The sequence below is a fragment of the Euprymna scolopes genome, chromosome 19 (genome assembly GCF_053919585.1).
Source record: "Euprymna scolopes isolate OS-2025 chromosome 19, ASM5391958v1, whole genome shotgun sequence".
Lineage (NCBI taxonomy): Eukaryota > Metazoa > Mollusca > Cephalopoda > Sepiida > Sepiolidae > Euprymna > Euprymna scolopes.
This window is the reverse complement of record NC_136500.1, coordinates 22,519,627-22,542,417: the sequence shown is the minus strand read 5'-3', so window position 1 is coordinate 22,542,417 and position 22,791 is coordinate 22,519,627.

Genomic DNA, 22,791 nt, shown 5'->3' with positions numbered 1-22,791 from the left:
GCTAGTGGTAGATGCTCAGATGTGACAACAACACTTCATGCATGGGCAAATGATGGCCTTGCAAAAGTACAGGATACTCTCAGGTGTGCGTAGTCTTCTAGCTCGATAGAGGGAACCCATCTTCTTTGCAGCAACTTTCGCAATGTCCTCAATGTATTTGTTCCAGTTTATATTGCCTGCAAATGTTAGGCCAGCTAGCAAAAGATAAAACTACCCTCGAAATATCGAAAACGATACATCAAACTGTGAATAACTTTGTCAAGGACCCTATAAAGGAATGTAAGAGAGCTGATAAGTGTAAATCTAGAATTGTTTCACGCCGTTCTCTACTCCAAATTAAACGTGAAGTTGTTAAGAACCCTGGGCAGACAAGTCGAGAAGTCTTTGAACAAGCCGGATTGAAGAATGTCTCAAAAAGTACTCAATGTTGCCTTCTGAAAGAAGTGGCAAAGTCTGTTAAGCCTGTGACAAATCCTCCATTAAAGCATCACATACAAAATCGATTGAAATGGGCAGAGGACAACATGAAAGCGGATTTTTCCAAAGTTTTGTTCACGGATGAAGTGCGTGTCACTCCTGATGACCCATATGGCTGGAGCAAGGGATGGGTCTTAGATAAATGACATCATCAGCGTTTAAGGTGCCAACAAGGTGGTGGTGGGACATTGATTTGGGCTGGGATTATCAGAGGTATTTTAAGTGGTCCAAGGTGTAAAAATGAGGTCAAATGCTTACATAGCTTTTTTGAAGGAGCACTTTGAACCATGGCTGAAGAAGTAAAAGTTGATATTCAGGAGAACAATTATTTTTATGCAGGATAATGCTCCCTTGCATGCAGCAAACAAAAGCAAAGAGTATTTGCAACAACTGGGGTTCTCTGGGCCGACGAATTCACCAGATTTGAACCCAATTGAGAACCTTTGAAGTATCATGAAGCGACGCCTCTATGCAAGTGGACGCCAACTTAAGAGCAAAGATGAATTGTGGAATGCTCTCCAAGAGGTATTGTGAGGAATAACTGTTGACGAAATCACAAATTTGACTAATTCTGTGGACCAACGTCTTTTACAAGTCATTCATAAAAAAGGATCGCATATTCCCTACTAATTTTGCTTTCCTGCCTGCTGGAAAACTGCTTCTGTAGTACAAGTTTTCAAGAATTCTGGCGAAAGAATGAACCCAGTAAATTATCGCCCCATTAGCCTCCTCCCACGTTTCGCCAAAATATTTGAGACAATAATTAACCAAGCTCTAGTTCATCACCTTACAGATGCTAAGCTTCTGACTGGCCAACAATGTGGATTTAGACAAGCCCGTTCAACAGCAGACATCCTAACTGTAATCTCAGAACGTATATACGAGTCACTGGACGAAGCGGGGGAGGGTAGAGCAGTAGCTCTAGATATATCTAAGGGTTTTGACAGGTTATGGCATGAAGGTCTTCTCAGAAAAATCAGATCATATGGTATCACTTGAAGAATACATAACATAAGTACAAGTATTTTAGTGGTGAATGCTCTGACAAACTGCAATCACTTGTGCCTCCACGACGTGAGCACCCTCGTCAAACCCGACAGGCTGCTAAATCCCACCCCCACACTGTAGAGATCCCTAGATGTAAAAGATCTTTTTACTCCAGTAGTTTCTTCCCCAGAACCGCTAGACTTTGGAATTCCATTCCGGGTCCCTGCTTCCCCAACAGTACTGACGTGCAGAAGTTCAAGTGTAACGTGAACCGACATCTTGCTGCCCAAATCCCTACATAGTACCCCAGTAGTTGTTGCCCCTGATAGTAGCCCCCTACACCAAAGTGGCAATTTGCCTTGTTTGGGGTGAAAATGTAATAAAAAAAAAATAAATAAAAAAAATAATTAAATCCTTCTTAGATAAGAGAAAAATCCAGGTTGCCCTCAACGGTCGTACATCTAAACAATACAATATAAATGTGGAAGTGCCTCAGGGGTCTATCCTGGGACCTCTGTTATTTCTAATATTCATAAATTACCTCCCTGACAAAATTGTCTGTGAGATGGGTATATATGCTGATGACACCACACTCTATAACAGACATGAACGGAAAACAAATGAACACATATCTAAAGAAATGGCAGAAGCACTAGAGGATGACCTCCGATCTGTAGTAGAATGGGGACATAAATGGATGGTCACATTCAATGCTGCCAAGACTAAACACTCGTTTCCTTCAATAATTACAAGAAACCTTCTCTACCACCAATAGTAATCGCCAATGACTCTTTATCTGAAAGTACATCCTTTAAACTCCTCGGCCTAACGTTCACAGGAAACATGAGTTGGAGCAATTACATTGAGAGTATCGCCAGGACTGCTGCGAAGAAGGTAGGTTCTCTCTACCGTGCTAGAAAGATACTAACGACCGAAAGTATCCTATACCTCTATAAGGCCACCATTCGCCCATGTATGGAGTATTGCTGTCATATTTGGGCTGGTGCATATACCACTAGTCTCTCGCTCCTAGACAAGGTTCAAAAGAGAGTCGCCAATCTGATAGGTCCTGAACTGTCATCTAAACTTCAGCTCCTGTCCCATCGTCAAAACGTTGCATACCTCTGCCTTTTCTACAAGTACTTTAACGGTGAATGCCCTGATGAACTGCAAGCACTTGTGCCCTCTCGACGTAAATACCCCCGATAAACCCGACAAGCAGCTAAATCCCACCTCTTCACAGTATAAATCCCTAGATGTAAGAGAGCCTTCTACTCCAGTAGTTTCTTCCCCAGGACAGCTTGACTTTGGAATTCCCTGCGGGGTCCCTGCTTCCTCAACTGTACTGACATGCAGAAGTTCAAGTGCAACGTGAACCGACATCTTGCTGCCCAACTCCCTACACAGTACCCCTGATGCCTATGTCCCTGATAGTAGCCCCCTATAACAAAGTGGCAATATGCCTTGTTTGGTGTGAAAATGTAGTAATAAAAAAAAAATTATGTCAACGTAGAAATTGCTATGTAGTTATTGTGTTCTAAGTATTTTTCCTAGTTCATTTAATGTTTGAATATTATTTCAATAAACAAGTTAGGGGTATATTATGTTTTTTCTCAACCTCGTTAATAACTTGACACATTGAAATCAACAGATATCCCTATCTTCTGCCATAGTTTTGCTAATATTGCTTTAAATACTTTTATTTTCTTACTGGAGTAGCTGAATAGTATTGCAAGATCTTTCTCAAAGTTTCATGGATTTTTATTTGCTCGTTCCTTAAATATTTTTTAAAAAAATATAAACTCGTTAATAATTTGATACGCAGTGTAGTTGTGTTTATCTTGAAAGAGAAATTCAACAAATCACAAGCTGCCACCATTTGAAACTAAGCAAATAATGCACAGATATTATGTATATTATGGATTACAATAGAAAAATACGAGCATGAAAAGTAATATGGTTAGGCTTAAACAAGGAAAAGTAAAGGACTAGTTGTTGAAAATGGAAAAGAAAAGAACAAGATATTCTAGTAAAAAATATAATAAATTTATAACTTAAAATATTACAGCATTAGGAATTGATTATATGATGTTATAAATTGAATTAAAAAAAAATTTAATGCTGCAATATTTTAAGTTATAAAGTCATTGCGGGGAGGCATGTTCTGCTTTCTTCCAGAGCCTGTGATCAATCAATTTGATTGAAAAATGAGGAATTTCACCGATTAGAAGTGTGGAATAGTCGTTGATCCTAATACAAGTCTCCCTTCTGTATGTTGTAAATGTTTTCATATTAATAATGCATATCACTATTATTAATAATACATATTTCTATTATTAATAATACATATTTCTATTATTAATAATACATATTTCTATTATTAATAATACATATTTCTATTATTAATAATGCATATCACTATTATTAATAATACATATTTCTATTATTAATAATACATATTTCTATTATTAATAATGCATATCACTATTATTAATAATACATATTTCTATTATTAATAATACATATTTCTATTATTAATAATACATATTTCTATTATTAATAATACATATTTCTATTATTAATAATGCATATCACTATTATTAATAATACATATCACTATTATTAATAATACATATTTCTATTATTAATAATACATATTTCTATTATTAATAATACATATTTCTATTATTAATAATACATATTTCTATTATTAATAATGCATATCACTATTATTAATAATACATATTTCTATTATTAATAATGCATATCACTATTATTAATAATACATATTTCTATTATTAATAATACATATTTCTATTATTAATAATACATATTTCTATTATTAATAATACATATTTCTTTTATTAATAATGCATATTTCTATTATTAATAATACATATTTCTATTATTAATAATGCATATCACTATTATTAATAATACATATTTCTATTATTAATAATGCATATCACTATTATTAATAATACATATTTCTATTATTAATAATACATATTTCTATTATTAATAATACATATTTCTATTATTAATAATACATATTTCTATTATTAATAATGCATATTTCTATTATTAATAATACATATTTCTATTATTAATAATGCATATCACTATTATTAATAATACATATTTCTATTATTAATAATACATATTTCTATTATTAATAATACATATTTCTATTATTAATAATGCATATCACTATTATTAATAATACATATCACTATTATTAATAATACATATTTCTATTATTAATAATACATATTTCTATTATTAATAATACATATTTCTATTATTAATAATGCATATTTCTATTATTAATAATACATATTTCTATTATTAATAATACATATTTCTATTATTAATAATGCATATCACTATTATTAATAATAAATATCACTATTATTAATAATACATATTTCTATTATTAATAATGCATATCACTATTATTAATAATACATATTTCTATTATTAATAATACATATTTCTATTATTAATAATGCATATCACTATTATTAATAATACATATTTCTATTATTAATAATACATATTTCTATTATTAATAATACATATTTCTATTATTAATAATACATATTTCTATTATTAATAATGCATATCACTATTATTAATAATACATATCACTATTATTAATAATACATATTTCTATTATTAATAATACATATTTCTATTATTAATAATACATATTTCTATTATTAATAATACATATTTCTATTATTAATAATGCATATCACTATTATTAATAATACATATTTCTATTATTAATAATGCATATTTCTATTATTAATAATACATATTTCTATTATTAATAATACATATTTCTATTATTAATAATACATATTTCTATCATTAATAATGCATATTTCTATTATTAATAATACATATTTCTATTATTAATAATGCATATCACTATTATTAATAATACATATTTCTATTATTAATAATGCATATCACTATTATTAATAATACATATTTCTATTATTAATAATACATATTTCTATTATTAATAATACATATTTCTATTATTAATAATACATATTTCTATTATTAATAATACATATTTCTATTATTAATAATACATATTTCTATTATTAATAATGCATATTTCTATTATTAATAATGCATATTTCTATTATTAATAATACATATTTCTATTATTAATAATGCATATTTCTATTATTAATAATACATATTTCTATTATTAATAATACATATTTCTATTATTAATAATACATATTTCTATTATTAATAATACATATTTCTATTATTAATAATACATATTTCTATTATTAATAATACATATTTCTATTATTAATAATGCATATTTCTATTATTAATAATGCATATTTCTATTATTAATAATACATATTTCTATTATTAATAATACATATTTCTATTATTAATAATACATATTTCTATTATTAATAATACATATTTCTATTATTAATAATACATATTTCTATTATTAATAATACATATTTCTATTATTAATAATACATATTTCTATTATTAATAATACATATTTCTATTATTAATAATACATATTTCTATTATTAATAATGCATATCACTATTATTAATAATACATATTTCTATTATTAATAATACATATTTCTATTATTAATAATACATATTTCTATTATTAATAATGCATATTTCTATTATTAATAATGCATATCACTATTATTAATAATACATATTTCTATTATTAATAATGCATATTTCTATTATTAATAATGCATATTTCTATTATTAATAATACATATTTCTATTATTAATAATACATATTTCTATTATTAATAATGCATATTTCTATTATTAATAATGCATATCACTATTATTAATAATACATATTTCTATTATTAATAATACATATTTCTATTATTAATAATGCATATTTCTATTATTAATAATGCATATCACTATTATTAATAATACATATTTCTATTATTAATAATGCATATTTCTATTATTAATAATACATATTTCTATTATTAATAATACATATTTCTATTATTAATAATGCATATCACTATTATTAATAATACATATTTCTATTATTAATAATGCATATTTCTATTATTAATAATGCATATCACTATTATTAATAATACATATTTCTATTATTAATAATACATATTTCTATTATTAATAATGCATATTTCTATTATTAATAATGCATATCACTATTATTAATAATACATATTTCTATTATTAATAATGCATATTTCTATTATTAATAATACATATTTCTATTATTAATAATACATATTTCTATTATTAATAATACATATTTCTATTATTAATAATGCATATTTCTATTATTAATAATGCATATTTCTATTATTAATAATGCATATTTCTATTATTAATAATACATATTTCTATTATTAATAATACATATTTCTATTATTAATAATACATATTTCTATTATTAATAATACATATTTCTATTATTAATAATGCATATTTCTATTATTAATAATGCATATCACTATTATTAATAATACATATTTCTATTATTAATAATACATATTTCTATTATTAATAATACATATTTCTATTATTAATAATGCATATTTCTATTATTAATAATGCATATCACTATTATTAATAATACATATTTCTATTATTAATAATGCATATTTCTATTATTAATAATGCATATTTCTATTATTAATAATGCATATTTCTATTATTAATAATGCATATCACTATTATTAATAATACATATTTCTATTATTAATAATACATATTTCTATTATTAATAATACATATTTCTATTATTAATAATGCATATTTCTATTATTAATAATGCATATTTCTATTATTAATAATACATATTTCTATTATTAATAATACATATTTCTATTATTAATAATACATATTTCTATTATTAATAATGCATATTTCTATTATTAATAATGCATATCACTATTATTAATAATACATATTTCTATTATTAATAATACATATTTCTATTATTAATAATGCATATTTCTATTATTAATAATACATATTTCTATTATTAATAATACATATTTCTATTATTAATAATACATATTTCTATTATTAATAATGCATATTTCTATTATTAATAATGCATATCACTATTATTAATAATACATATTTCTATTATTAATAATGCATATTTCTATTATTAATAATGCATATTTCTATTATTAATAATACATATTTCTATTATTAATAATACATATTTCTATTATTAATAATACATATTTCTATTATTAATAATACATATTTCTATTATTAATAATGCATATTTCTATTATTAATAATACATATTTCTATTATTAATAATACATATTTCTATTATTAATAATACATATTTCTATTATTAATAATACATATTTCTATTATTAATAATGCATATTTCTATTATTAATAATACATATTTCTATTATTAATAATACATATTTCTATTATTAATAATACATATTTCTATTATTAATAATACATATTTCTATTATTAATAATGCATATTTCTATTATTAATAATACATATTTCTATTATTAATAATACATATTTCTATTATTAATAATACATATTTCTATTATTAATAATACATATTTCTATTATTAATAATGCATATTTCTATTATTAATAATACATATTTCTATTATTAATAATACATATTTCTATTATTAATAATACATATTTCTATTATTAATAATACATATTTCTATTATTAATAATGCATATTTCTATTATTAATAATGCATATTTCTATTATTAATAATACATATTTCTATTATTAATAATACATATTTCTATTATTAATAATACATATTTCTATTATTAATAATACATATTTCTATTATTAATAATACATATTTCTATTATTAATAATACATATTTCTATTATTAATAATACATATTTCTATTATTAATAATACATATTTCTATTATTAATAATGCATATTTCTATTATTAATAATACATATTTCTATTATTAATAATACATATTTCTATTATTAATAATACATATTTCTATTATTAATAATACATATTTCTATTATTAATAATGCATATTTCTATTATTAATAATACATATTTCTATTATTAATAATACATATTTCTATTATTAATAATACATATTTCTATTATTAATAATACATATTTCTATTATTAATAATGCATATTTCTATTATTAATAATGCATATTTCTATTATTAATAATACATATTTCTATTATTAATAATACATATTTCTATTATTAATAATACATATTTCTATTATTAATAATACATATTTCTATTATTAATAATACATATTTCTATTATTAATAATACATATTTCTATTATTAATAATACATATTTCTATTATTAATAATACATATTTCTATTATTAATAATGCATATTTCTATTATTAATAATGCATATCACTATTATTAATAATACATATTTCTATTATTAATAATACATATTTCTATTATTAATAATGCATATTTCTATTATTAATAATACATATTTCTATTATTAATAATACATATTTCTATTATTAATAATACATATCGTGATAACATTCTGCAATTGGTACTGATGAAAACAGATGAAATATAAAAAAATATCCTTGAGGTGTGAAACCAACCCATGTAAATAGATTACACCGATCAATCACAGGTAAATGAGAATAAAATAACATTGCATAAATACAATGAGAAAATAGAAAGAACATTACATGAAACCAAAGGAACTAAAACTATCATTGTAAATGTGTAAAAAAAAGTCATAATTTGACACCCTTTCCCTCTTGAAAAAACGTGGCATTGATTGATGCCACAAATAATGGCCGTGAATATTCTGTGATGATATAACTGGAATATATGGAGAGTACTAGAACACTGATAAGTTTTTGTTACTCAAATTCCAGAGAAACTGATTGACTCTTACCAGCAAGAACTCAATGATTTACAACAGTAATTAAAAGTCATAAAAAGTATTGAGGAGGGAAAACCACCTGTGTTTTTTTTGTAAATCACTAATAATAATAATAATAATGGTTATGATGATAATGATAATTGTTATATAATTGTTATGGTTTGATTGTGAGTGTTATGTTATTGGAGGTTATTGGATGAGATGATTACGATACTGAACAGATAAGAGCTGATTCAACACATGCTTTATTTATAAAACGCCATTACAAGAAAACCTCAATAAAAACTAACGGCAATAACTCTTCTCAACTTCAGAGTTATACAAAGGACATAACTACAACATCTCCTTTCTCCAACTGAGAGTGAACTCATCTAATTACTTAACAATTTTTTAAATCATTTTTCTATTCATTTTTTTTTTTAATAGATTATATAGTCTATTTGTCTATGGGTGCAGGAAGTTTTATAGAGCTAGTCTCTGTGCGGCCTTTATACATCTTGGGGATCTTAGCTCAGAGGTAGATCTACAGGATTCACTGGTGTGTGATTTAGTAGTGAGCTGCTTTATCTGTGTAGGTGATGCTTAGCTCTCAGACCGCCCATTGACTAAGGTCTGATGATGGCCTATTCTGAAGTGTGTGTGGCTGATGTGCAGTTTCCTTTGTAATGCCGTTTCTTTCAGATCCATGTGGATGATCAGATTTACCTTCAAGTATCGAGTTTCTTTTAGTTGGTCTGATGAATTACCTATTCCTTTGGCAAATGTTTCCATTTTCAGACTTAACTATATAAAATCTTGGTGCCACTGCAGAATGTTGAATAATTCCGGCCTCTCATAGCTTTATTTTCTTTTTGCTCTACATATAAAGGTTTCCTGTTCTGCTGCTTGTCTTTGATCTCTAACATGGCAAAGACCCGAAGTAGTGTTTGTCAGTATAAGAGTTTTGGTTTTAGGCGGTTCCGATCACAGAACGCCTAAGAAAGTTCAGCAACTAATCTGATCATCCAGACCAACTTTCACAACACGATAGCTTGGCCTCAATCGTCTATATGAGGACAGGGTTTGATAAGGGATTCTGGTTATTCTGTTTCAACAAGAAAAGTCCACAATGTCTAAAACAAAAAAAAAAGGAATTTAAAGTCTCCAGAGAGATAGGTATGACTACACGCCACATTGTGATGTTTTGATATGCAGGCCACAGCCTTTTCCCAGCATTAAGGTAGGCAGTCTTCTTCCGATAGATTTCTCCTGAAACATAACCCAAGTTGACCATCTGGTCCTGTAGCAACCTCGCAGAAGCAATAAGTAAAAACTCTAGTCGTTTTTTTTAATATAAAAATGATATTAACAGTCAACTATATAACTGCATAATTCTAATATAATACAGCTGAAACAGATAAGTATAGAGGTAGTTGAAATCAAATCAATTCAGGGTCCACAGTTCAGTACATATTGCAGCATCTGCAACCAATAGCACTTTCACCAAACGAAACAGTCGTCCATAGTTCTGTATTACATTTTTTCGTAACAAACACCGAATTAGTCAGTTTGAAAATCTGTCACCTCTGACGATCTTATGCTTTCTTCCTCTCTAGTTCTATTTTTGTCAGCTTGGCAGTCAGCCTAGTGGTCACAGTGAGAGTGGGTGCGGAAATGGGAAATTAGTGAGCGTTAAAATTCCATTGAGAACCAGTTCACAATCAGGGAGTTAGAACAAATCCGTATTTTCAATCTGTGGTTCCTAGGGGTCGCCGGTAGGAGCTCATTTAGACTCTCTTCTGTTAAGACTCATCTAACTACGAAATCTGTTCAAAATCGCTCGTGCATAAGCTTATATAATGGGGTGATGGGTTGGGGTATGGCGCTCTCAGGTCCATTCCAGCCAATCGGTGATCACCGCGTCACATCCCCTTCTCTTCTGATTGATCTAGTGCCAATACTTTTCCATTGAGGTGCTCTCACACCGACGATTTTTGGGAGGATGACCTCAGGGTCATATACTTCCCTTGGTATAATACAAACAATGTTTCATTACCATTCTTTCGAAATATGTGGTTTTATTAACAAAACAATATTAGTATCGAAATATTATTATCAATCACAAATCCAGTCAGCTGAAGTTATTTTCTCCTTGTTTTGGTTTGAGTCAAATGAAATCAGCAAGGCAATCTGGAATTATCTGGGATTCTTAACATAATAAAAACTCAGCTCTATTATATTCGTTGTTACTGTAAAATTCGACTACCATAGATGGTTGGGTCACACCTTGTACTATTGTAATGTTGATCTTGTCTGCTCATCGTAAAGTTGCTGCTTGGATACTAGTGGTGTCCATATTTGTTGGCTATTAGGCAATTCTGCTGAAGAATTGATGTTCACAGACATTGGTGTGGCTCTGTATGCCATCACTGCTAGATAACTGTCTTGTTGAGTTTCTTTTGCCTTCAGCAGTATTTTCTTGCATATTAAATTATCTGCCAATAACGTTTTTTTCCATGGTTGAAACTTTGATAACTAATTAAGTAAATGCATTTGTGATATCAGGGGAGTGGCTCAAAGAGAAGGAGGAAGAAAGCTCCTGTTATTATGTCAAGGGAGATGGAAAATAAGTAAAAGGAGGAAAGAAAGGGTATGCTGTCAATCCGTAGGTCATTCCAGTGTCAGTGAAGACAATGTCTTGTGTAGCAAGCTGTACTATCTGAAGAAAACTTTACATTCTTTGCTCGTGGACTGCGGGCCATTGTTAAAGTATAAAACTTCCCGTACACCTCGTTCTTTAAATATTGCCTGTATATTTTTAATGACGACTGCTGTTAAGGTGTACTGGAATGGGGCAGCTGTATTGGTCTGATACAATCAGATATTCCTTCCCAACCATTAAGACATAAATCTGTGCTGACATATTGCCAAGGGTAAGTGGGGGTTTCATGCTGGTGCATCGATTAGGCAGGGATACTTGACTGATACTTTTGGCCAGTGTGACAATTAAGCAATGTTTTATTCATCCCTACCCAAACATATAACTTAATCTGGTTTCCTCAACTCCTTAGGGCGATGCATGGAGTTCTTCCAATATACCTCTTTGCAGGAAGGCTGATATTATGATTTTGTTGCTCCTAAAAGAAAATACCATCTTGAACCTTAATTTCATCTCTAAAGTTCCAAAACGGTAAGAGGTAGCTTGGCCAGTCAATTCGATAGGTAGGCTAGCTAAACAATCCCATATTTACAAGGTGTTTTAGTAATGAGTCTTGCAACTTCTCAACTCTGATGTCCTCTATTCTGGTTGGCGAAAAATTAAAGTAAATCAATTCCTTTAATGTGCTTGTTAGGTCTAGGTGATACTCGTGATAACATTCTGCAATTGGTACTGCTTTTCCTGAGGTATATTTCACTATGAAATCATATCCTTCCATTTTCAATACCATTCTCGAAAGTCTTGAAGGTGCTCTTGATAGGTTCTTTAGCGCTAATGATTCTAATGGTTTATGAGTTGTGTGGATTGTTATTTTGTGACCCTACACATAGTGGTGAAATCTCTCCAAGCCAAAACCGATAGCTAACATTTCCTTCTCGATGTTCGAGTCTGACAGTGCAACTGGCATTCCCTTATGTAGCAGAGCTGCACCTATATCTGCGGTCGATACATCCACCTGTAACACTATAGATTTCCTTGAGTCAAAATATTGGAATGTTGTATTTCTTCTGATCTCTTCTTTGATTTCCTCAAATACTTTCTGTTGCTTGGAAGACCACGTGAATTCATTTCTTTTAACTATCAAGTCACAAATGGGTTTAGTAACGGCTACTGAGAGACCAGACCAGTGAACATGACAGCGTGACGTCATTACCAGATCAACATGTAGGTAAAGGGCTTAAAGTTTCCGGTGTTCAATCACGGGGCCATAAAAAATATTTTTCGTTGCCTTATATTTGTGGCTGTTGTAATTATGTTTTCTTTTATTCTCTTAAAGAGAAAAACAATTCTCCATTTAGATTATTATTACAATTATCATAATTGCACATTGGGATATTTAATCTAACAAAATATAACGGTAAGTGAACTTGTTTTATTTCTATCAAAAGAACTTTTATTTATATTGTAGGAAGTTGAATATTTCATTTTTTTTTTAAACTGCAAAACAATTTTATGAGAATATTTCTCAGTCTGTTCTTTTAATAATGAATAAAACTTTTCATTGAGTATTTCCAAATATTTTAAAGTTAGAAGCATTTTTCACGACAGTTTTTTTGTATTATTTTTGTTGTTGTTTTGTTTTTGTAACTAAAACGATCAATGCATTCAATATTTTAGCACCGGGTATAATTTATTTCTTTGAAATATATTTAAAACTTAAAAGTTTTTGTTTGTTTTATGACATTTTATTTGTAAATAATTTACATGACTGAATTGGAAAATTCTCTCCAGAGTTATACAAACACAAATTCATCTTAAAAATTCTTTAACTAATCCGTTTTAATTAAAATTTTGATATGGACTAAAAATAAAGAGTACATTAAATTTTAGTTAACATATAATCTTGTGTTTTATCTTATAAATAAATGTTGTACACACCGTACTGAGATAATAACGTTATTTAGAAAGCCATTCTTAATGGGGGCTTTTTAACTATTCTGCACTTTCACCTAACAATTTAATGAAAAAAAAAGATACCATACCATTTAATCTAACAAAATATAACGGTAAGTGAAGTTGTTTTCGAAGTTTTATTTCTATCGAAGGAAGTCGAATATTTCATTTTATTTATTTTTTTAAACTGCAAAACAATTTTATGAGAATATTTTTCAGTCCGTTCTTTTAATAATAAATAAAACTTTTCATTGAGTATTTCCAAATATTTTAAAGTTAAAACATTTTTCACAACATATTTTTGTTTTTGTTGTTTTGTTTTTGTTGTATTTTTTGTTGTTGTTGTTGTTTTTTTGTTTTTTTTTTTTAAATTAAAATGATCGATGAATTCAATATTTTAGCACCGGGCATAATTTATTTCTTTGAAATATATTTAAAAATTAAAAGTTTTTGTTTGTTTGTTTTATAACATTTTATTTGTAAATAATTTACGTGACTGAAATGGGAGATGAAATAAGAAATTCTATTTTCTCCCGAGACATATGAACACAAATTCATTTTAAAAATTCATTAACTAATTAGTTTTAATTAAAGTTTTGATATGAACTAAAAATAATGAGTACATTAAATTTTAGTTAACATATTTCTTGTGTTTTATCTTACAAATAAATGTTGTATGCATCATGTTGAAATAATAACGTTATTTAGAAAGCCATTCTTAACAAAAAAAGATTTTTAACTATTCTGCACTTTCACCTTACAATTTAATGAAAAAGAAAGATACCATAAAAATTTAATTTAACTTTAAAATCCTATCTAAAATATAGCACGGTGTGTACACTGCACAAGCACCATTATTATTATTATTATTATTATTATTATTATTATTACAACAACAACAACAAAATAACGACAATAATAAAAAAAAGTACTTCACAGGGAATGTGGACCCTGCGTAAACAGGTTATAATTTAATGGTTACTCCCTAAAAAGCGCATATGCAAAAGGTTTTCATTGGTTTATTTAATCATGAAAACTTTTTTGAAGGTATTATTTGAGGCAAAAAGAAAAGGCCAAAAGCATTATTTGAATATTTATGAAAAAATAAATGTGACAAAAAATAAAAATATTTGTATGGAAAATATAATAAAAAATAAATTAAAACAAAATGAAAATGAAAATAAAAAACAAGCACGAAATAAAAGTATGAATCAAATTTAATTAAAGAAATTAAAAAAATAAAAAAAATAAAATACATGCTCGATTACAAAAAAAGTGTATGAGATATATACGAAGAAAGTGAAAGAAAACTCAGGGAGCAGCCATTAAATTAAAACCCATTAATGCAGGGTCCACGTTCCCCGTGAAGTGCCAAAAAAATTTGCAGATGACATCGACTGGCGCCACACCAACTAGTTGTGAAGGGTCAAGGAGGATGGAAAGTCCGAGGTGGCAAAGTACTAACCAGACCTCCACTGGAAATGTGCAATTCAAATCTCGTACCCTGAGAAGGCATTTTGTCACCCAAACCACAGGAAACACCAATGGCCGATGCCAACAAAGAAATCAATAGCAAACGGCTGTTACGTGCAATCATCTGCATTAGTGGTCAAAAGGTGGAGAACATTGGAAATCTAGGGAGACTTGCTGTCACTCGGTCTCCAGCGAATACTACGGGCTCCTGCCAGTGAGCGATCACCGATGATGGCCTGTGAGACAAATTCTAGTAAGTGAAGCAATAATAATAATAATAATAATAATAATAATGTCCCCTTCCAAATTCATCACCACCCTGATTTAATATCGTAGATATTCACTATATTTTCTTAGTTTTTAACCAATGTTCACATTATGGTATGATTGTCTTTTAGTAGTTATGTCAACTTCATTTCCGTATTCATGTATTTTGCACTGATATGAAAATGAAGACTATTACGGAGTATAGGATTTCTAACCATGTAACTGATGAAAATACGCTACACATTTTGATGAAAAACATGGGAAAAAATGATCATAGAACAGAAAATCAAAACTTTAAATGCAATTTCTGTATTAAAAGTAATAGTTATTTAAATATTTCAACATATAATCTTGTGGGAAAATCCAATACGAACAAAAATAAAAATTGTCCTATTCATGAAAGATTTCTCCTCCACCGGCCGAGGACAGAATAGGTGAATTGTACCATCATATCAGAATAGATACTACACTGTGATCTTGTCCCGAAGGCCAAGAATTATTTGTGTTTTATGTTTCTTTAATTTTTTGTTCCCTAAATTCATAATTCAGTTGTATCATGATTAGATTATATATTGCTTTAAACTTACGTAATTTTACATAGATATTATTTATATGTTATATTGAATAAAGTTCAGTTTCATTATTAATCGAATTGGGTTCCTTCCTTTCTTTTTTAACATGTTTTAATGCTCTTTTTAAAAATGCCGTCATATAGTATCGACAGTAACAGTTCGCCAAATCTTACCTACATTGCCTGCAGGCATTTTTCAGTTAACAGACGTTCTATATCTCGGTGGTTGTGGTTTAGTCAAGGTTGCAAGTCGTGGTGAGAATTTGTTTAGGTAATTATCCAACCTTAGAAATCTGGTTAGCAGTTTTACATTCTCGAGTGGTTGTATTTGTATAATCGCCTTAGGATCTGGTTTGATACCATGTTTAGAGATGATATGACTGAAAAAGAATATTTCAGATGTTTTTGCCACAAATTTCTCTTGAATTGAACCTGCATTTTTTCCTTGACCTAAGAATTATTTGCATCAGTGCTTCATCATAATCACTACAATTTTCTTTGAATCTATATATCATTATGCCGTCACATATAGAAACGACGATTTTAAGGTCACTAAAATTTTCTTTCATGGCTCTCTGAAATTCATCTTGGGCGCATCTTAATCCAATGGGAAACTTGTTGAACATGTATTTACCATAGTCTTCTTGAATTCTCTTCCAGGCTTAGGTGTCAGTGTCCAGATTTGATGTCAACCGTCGTGAACCATTTTGGACTGTTTACCTCACAATGAAATCCTCAAATGTCAGAGTGGTGTAATATGGTCTGCAGACTCCTTTGTTCAGACCACGAGGGTCTATGCATAGTCTGAGGGAACCATTGGTTTTGGTTACACAATCAAATGAATTCGTCCATGGTGTAGATTCTGTCACAGGAGATGTTATTCCTTGGGCTTCCAAGGAGTTCAATTCCATTTTTAACTTCTTGTTTAGAGCTATCGGAATTCATTAAAGTGAGTGAACAACTAGTGGTCACATGAATAATATATGCAGCAGGTAGACAACGAATAGAATCAAATACATCAGAAGATTCCTGACTGATTTTCTGTCTTTCCTTTACAATTCGATCTTGGCATTAAAAATGGTTTTGTATTCTGCTGGGGTGCTTGGTTTTCGTTCATCCGCACCTGATGACTTTTTGTAGCTTTTACAGCTAATTTAGGTTCCCGTGATGTCTGTAGTCCTATCAATGTTGGTCATTTTGAATTTAAAATACAGAGACGTGTTGTCAAACTGCTATTTCAGCCTAACTGGCATGCAGTGCACACACGGACACAATGCACAATACCCTCAAATTTGAGATATATCTGGTTACTGTCTCTTATTTCCAGAATTGGATGTTTAAACTGATAGGTGACGATATTAACTTCCTTTCTTTTTCTTTCTAGCTCTTTTCACCTGGGACGTCATCTGGTATTGACGTGTGAAGATTTCTCTCCTATTATTTTTTCTCATAAACATGTATTTTACCAGTCGCAAGTAATAAGTTCACACGGTTTGTAAGTTATATATTTTGGTGAGTGTTGTTTCATTTATTGTTGTCCGTCCACTGCTTTTGTCCTTCTTGATGTGGTAGACAGCATTTAACAACGTTCACAACAGGTGATGATCCGACGAAATGATATTGATTTGCAACCGCTGTGAATAAACGCTACAATTCTTCAGCAAGATGGCGACCTCACATGCCAATAATGGTGTTCTCACATGTTTGAGCGTTTTTTCTCTCCTCTCTCCTAAGTGTACGTCCGTTGCATGATTCCTTACTGCATGACGCCGTCATATTAATACCTCAATATTTTTTTCTAAAATATGTTTTAGAGGAAGAAAAACTCAGCCCAAAACTCATTGGATGTGAAACTCTTTTTTCTTGTTTTGCTAAGGAAGAGGTCATAGCAATCCCGCGACACGAGAGGAACTTCATACAGTTCAACATGCCTCCGTTAAACATGCAAAAGCCATAATATATGGGGTTTTTCCCAACAAAATTTTCGCTATTTGAAAAATCTCTTCCTCATTTCAGAAGTACCCCTTCATCGTGGAAGCATTACCCACAGAGGTCGCCAAGGAAATTTAGGACATTTTGACAACTCCACCCAGTGATAATCCATATGAAGCTTTCAGAAACAACCCGGGTCAAGCAACTTTTCACTGACCTACCTTTGGAAGATCGTAAACCTTCCCAACTTTTGCAACAGATAAGTGGTCTTCTAGCACATCGCACGATGAATGACCACTTGCTCCTACAGTTGTGGTTGGACAAATTGCCTCAGTTGTCCCAAACACTGTTTATGTTGGAGACAAAGATCTCACATAATTGACTGTAATAGTGGACTCCATTGCCAATAACTATTTCTGCAGCAATAAAAATTCGACCTTATTTTGCATACTGTCTAAAGTATTTAATATACGTTTCGACAGTCCTTTCTTCCTTATGTCAAAAAAACAAATGTGTAACTTATTTTTTGTTTCTCAAAACCGGCCCATAACAAAAAATATCTAAGTTTGACGGTGTCATCAATGTTGCACATGGGATCTTCAAAATGGAGCCTGACTTGCCGAATATATCTGTCCATTGATTCGAAAACGTTCATGCTGGACGAATCTATTGTTAGTGGAGGAACTTGAGATAAAGTTGCCATACTAAATCTTATGGTTTTGGTATACAGATAATTATCTTACCTTAGTGTTTAGTGGCTATGCACAGGATCATTGTTTTTTTTAATCCTTGTGAAGAAAAACGAATGTAACGGCTAATTCATTATTCTAATTGATTTTATTTTTGGTATAAGTAAGCCCTTATAATCCCGATTCTGACACAATGTTATCTTATGGGGGTGTTATTGGATAAGGTGGTTGCGATAATAAACAGATAAGACGAGAGCTGATTCATTACATGCTTTATTTATGAAACGCTATTACAAGAATCTAAGAGCAATAACTCCTCTGTAATTTTTAAAAAAAAAATGTAATAACTGTGGAGAATCACAGCAATAAACACCCATGGTTGTGGCCTCTGTAGAGAAAGCGCTGATATTCGAATTTGGAACCCATACGATACAAAACATAATACGAAAATAAGAAGATTATGCAAATTTATCGGGGTTCGAAGTAGCAGGATAAAAAGATACTTTTTTTTCATGACAGCAACATTCTCTTGTACATATGAGGTCGTCGTTGGGAAGACGACGAAAAAAATATGACGGGGAAGAAAGCGGTTGAGTTGTGGAGGAGAATAAGCCAATATTTCATCGTTGGAGAAACGCGAACACAACTTCGACATCGTTTGTTTTCAACTCGCAAGAATTTATATGACTAAACTATGGATTAATTCTGGGAAAAATATCGCTCGATCACAAAACAAAAAGACTATAGAAAATCTTTCAAAGACTTAGATGGTTGTGTTCAGAAAAATTGTTAATTACAAGTCACAGCAAAAAAGTTAGACGTCGTACTGGATTTTAAAAACATAAGGTGTGCCAAATCTATAAAATACATGGACGGAATTTTAATTTTAATCGAAAGACATTATTCATTATTTTAATTATATTCATTATTTTTAGTATTTATTATTATTAATTTTTTTTTAACATAATTGCTTCTAACCATTACTAGTATGTTTATTTTTATTATTTAATTTTATTATTAAATTTTAAATTTTAAACTACATCGTGGTAAATATTAATTTTTAACTAGAATGATCGAAATATAACTACTATTCTTTAAATTTTAAATATTGAATTCCATCGTGGTAAATATTATTTATTTTAGCTAGACCTATGAAATTATTACTATTAATCTTTGCATACGGACCATCCATGACTTATAAATATTAATGGTTATATTTCCATGTTGTGCGCACATATATGCATATGCCTATTTGTGTTCTTCTCATGTATATATACGTATATGCATGTGTGCGTACATATTAAAATTAATGTTTTAATAAGAGGTGAGTGTAGTTTGCTTGAAGCATTGTATAGTATGTAGTTAAATAGAATTGTAGAAGGCGGTACAATGCAGAAGTAACAGAAAGACACAAGCTGAAGCAGGTGAGAAATTTATTAATACAACTTATAAATACATGTGTACATATTCATATTTCATATACGCAGTATATTTATATTTGCACAGCGGTTACCCGGGAAAATCGGTCTGGTGGTATGTCCATGTAATATAATATTTCGAGAAAGATCTCTTCGTCAGATATTTACTTGACTTTGACAAACGTGTTGTTGTAAGCAGTAACTATACCGCAGCAAATCATCGCTCAGGACTTGTGGGTAGTATATGGTTAGGCTTTTTTTTCTCTCAATTCTTATTTTATATTTCTAAATTATTTATTTTATATTATATTTTATTTTATTTTTATTATAATAGTTTATCTTTGGTTCAAACGTGTTGTTGTAAGCAGTAAATAGTAACAGTATCGGGCTAAATAATTGTCCGGACATTGTTGGTGGCTTTTTAATTTAATATGATTGAGTTTGTTTTTGTTTTTTTACTTATATTTATTTTTAATTTATTTATTTATTTTATTGATTTATTTGTTGTTTTTTTTACAGTAGTTTATTTTTTTTATATTTTTTTTTTACAGAGTGATCACCACTTATCAAGGCCCGAAAGCCACTCAGAGATAAGGGTTATTGCAAGTACATTACGTTAGTGTGGAGATTTGATGAAGTATTTACTTAAGGGGGCGGTTCATTAGGAATTTGTTAACGTTGGACTTGAAGACATCCAAGTTGTAGTCCGATGGGAAGCAGGCAGGCGGAACAGAGTTCCACAGGCGTGCAGTTCTAAGAAAGAAGCTTTGTTCATGGAATCTGCGTTTTGATTTAGGCACAGATATAGAGTGGGGGAAATTTTTCACAGTGGATTCAGCTAGACGAGTGTTTTTCGTGAAAGATTGGCGAGAGGGGACCAGAGATTGGAGTTCAGACGAGCACCTGCCATGGAAATAACGATAAAACAAGGATAGGCTCGCAACGTCTCTGCTGCGAGAGAGAGGTTGCAGGGTAGAGAAAAGGGCATCCCCCACTAAGCCACAAAGTCTATTTTGTACTCTGTCAAGGCAGGATAGGCTGTTTTTAGAAGCTCCTGTCCAGATATGGCAACAGTATTCTATCCTTGGACGTTCTTGGCTTTTATATAGATAGAGAATTGCATCAGTAGTGAGATATCTTCTGGAGCAGTAGAAGGATCCCACCATCTTTCCAGCGACCTTGGCAACAGACTTGATGTACATGTTCCATTTCAGATCAGGAGTAAAGGTCAAACCCAGAAGCTTGTCAAAACACGGGGCCTCACCCAGACGAGAGCCATCCATCACAATTGATGTCAGATGGGGATCAGAGCGTTGATGATGTAAGGATAGGAGTTTGGTTTTGGATGCATTAAAGGTAACCAGCCACATCTTCCCCCACTGAACCACACGCTCGAGATGAGAGGAGAGAGAATCAGAGAGAACTTTGTCATTTACAGCGTTTGATGTGTTGCCGTAGACTCCAGCATTTATATTGCAGGCCTCCGATTTTTGTCCATCTACCACTACTCTTATGAGTCTATCGGAGAGAAATGATTTAATGATTGAGAAAACATTTCCAGTTATACCGTAGCTGGAAATCTTGTGAAGTAGACCCTTATGCCATACCTTGTCGAAGGCCTTTGATATGTCAAGAGCAATTGCTCTAGAAAGGAAGCCTTTGTCAAGAGATTCACTAATCCTGTGGGATATAACCGTCAGCACATCTGCAGTAGATCTTGCAGAGCGGAAACCATATTGTGTGTCACTAAGAAGGTTGTTCCTGCTGAGGTGGTTGACTATTTCTCTATTTAATATGGATTCCAGCAACTTACTCATGACACACAGGAGATTTATTGGTATGTAGTGAGAGGGAGATGACTTATCACCTGAATACAGGCCAAACTGATGAGGTCTTCCAGGTAGTCGGAAAGCACTTCTCCTTAAGGCAGCGCTGAAATAGTTTCGTAAGTATGGGAGCAAGTTCTGGTTGAAGCTTTTTTAACACTATAATTGGGATGCCATCAGTGCCAGTTGCTTTACTGGAATCTAGGTTCTTGATTAGCTTGGCGACCTCATGCATGGATATTTGTATGTTACCTAGCTTGTTCTGTGTTATAGGAGGAAATATGGGGAGTTGATTGCCTTCGTCGCATAGGGTAGAATTAGCTGCAAAGTTCTTTGCAAATAGTTTGGCCTTGTCTGATGCTGACGAGATGACCTCTGATCCATTGATAATGGTTGGGATAGAACGCACACTTCTGTTCAGGATCCTATTTGTTATTTACCAAAACTGGTGGGAATCAAGCTGCTGATCAGCTGCTTTGGATTTAACAGACTGGGCATATAGCTCTCTTGCATTTTTTATTACTCTTTTACAGTGGTTGCTGGCAGTTCTGAAAGCAGCTTTAGTCTCAGTGCATCTATTACGTTGGTAGCTATGGAAAAAGTGATTTCTGTGCACGATAGCAGCAGCAC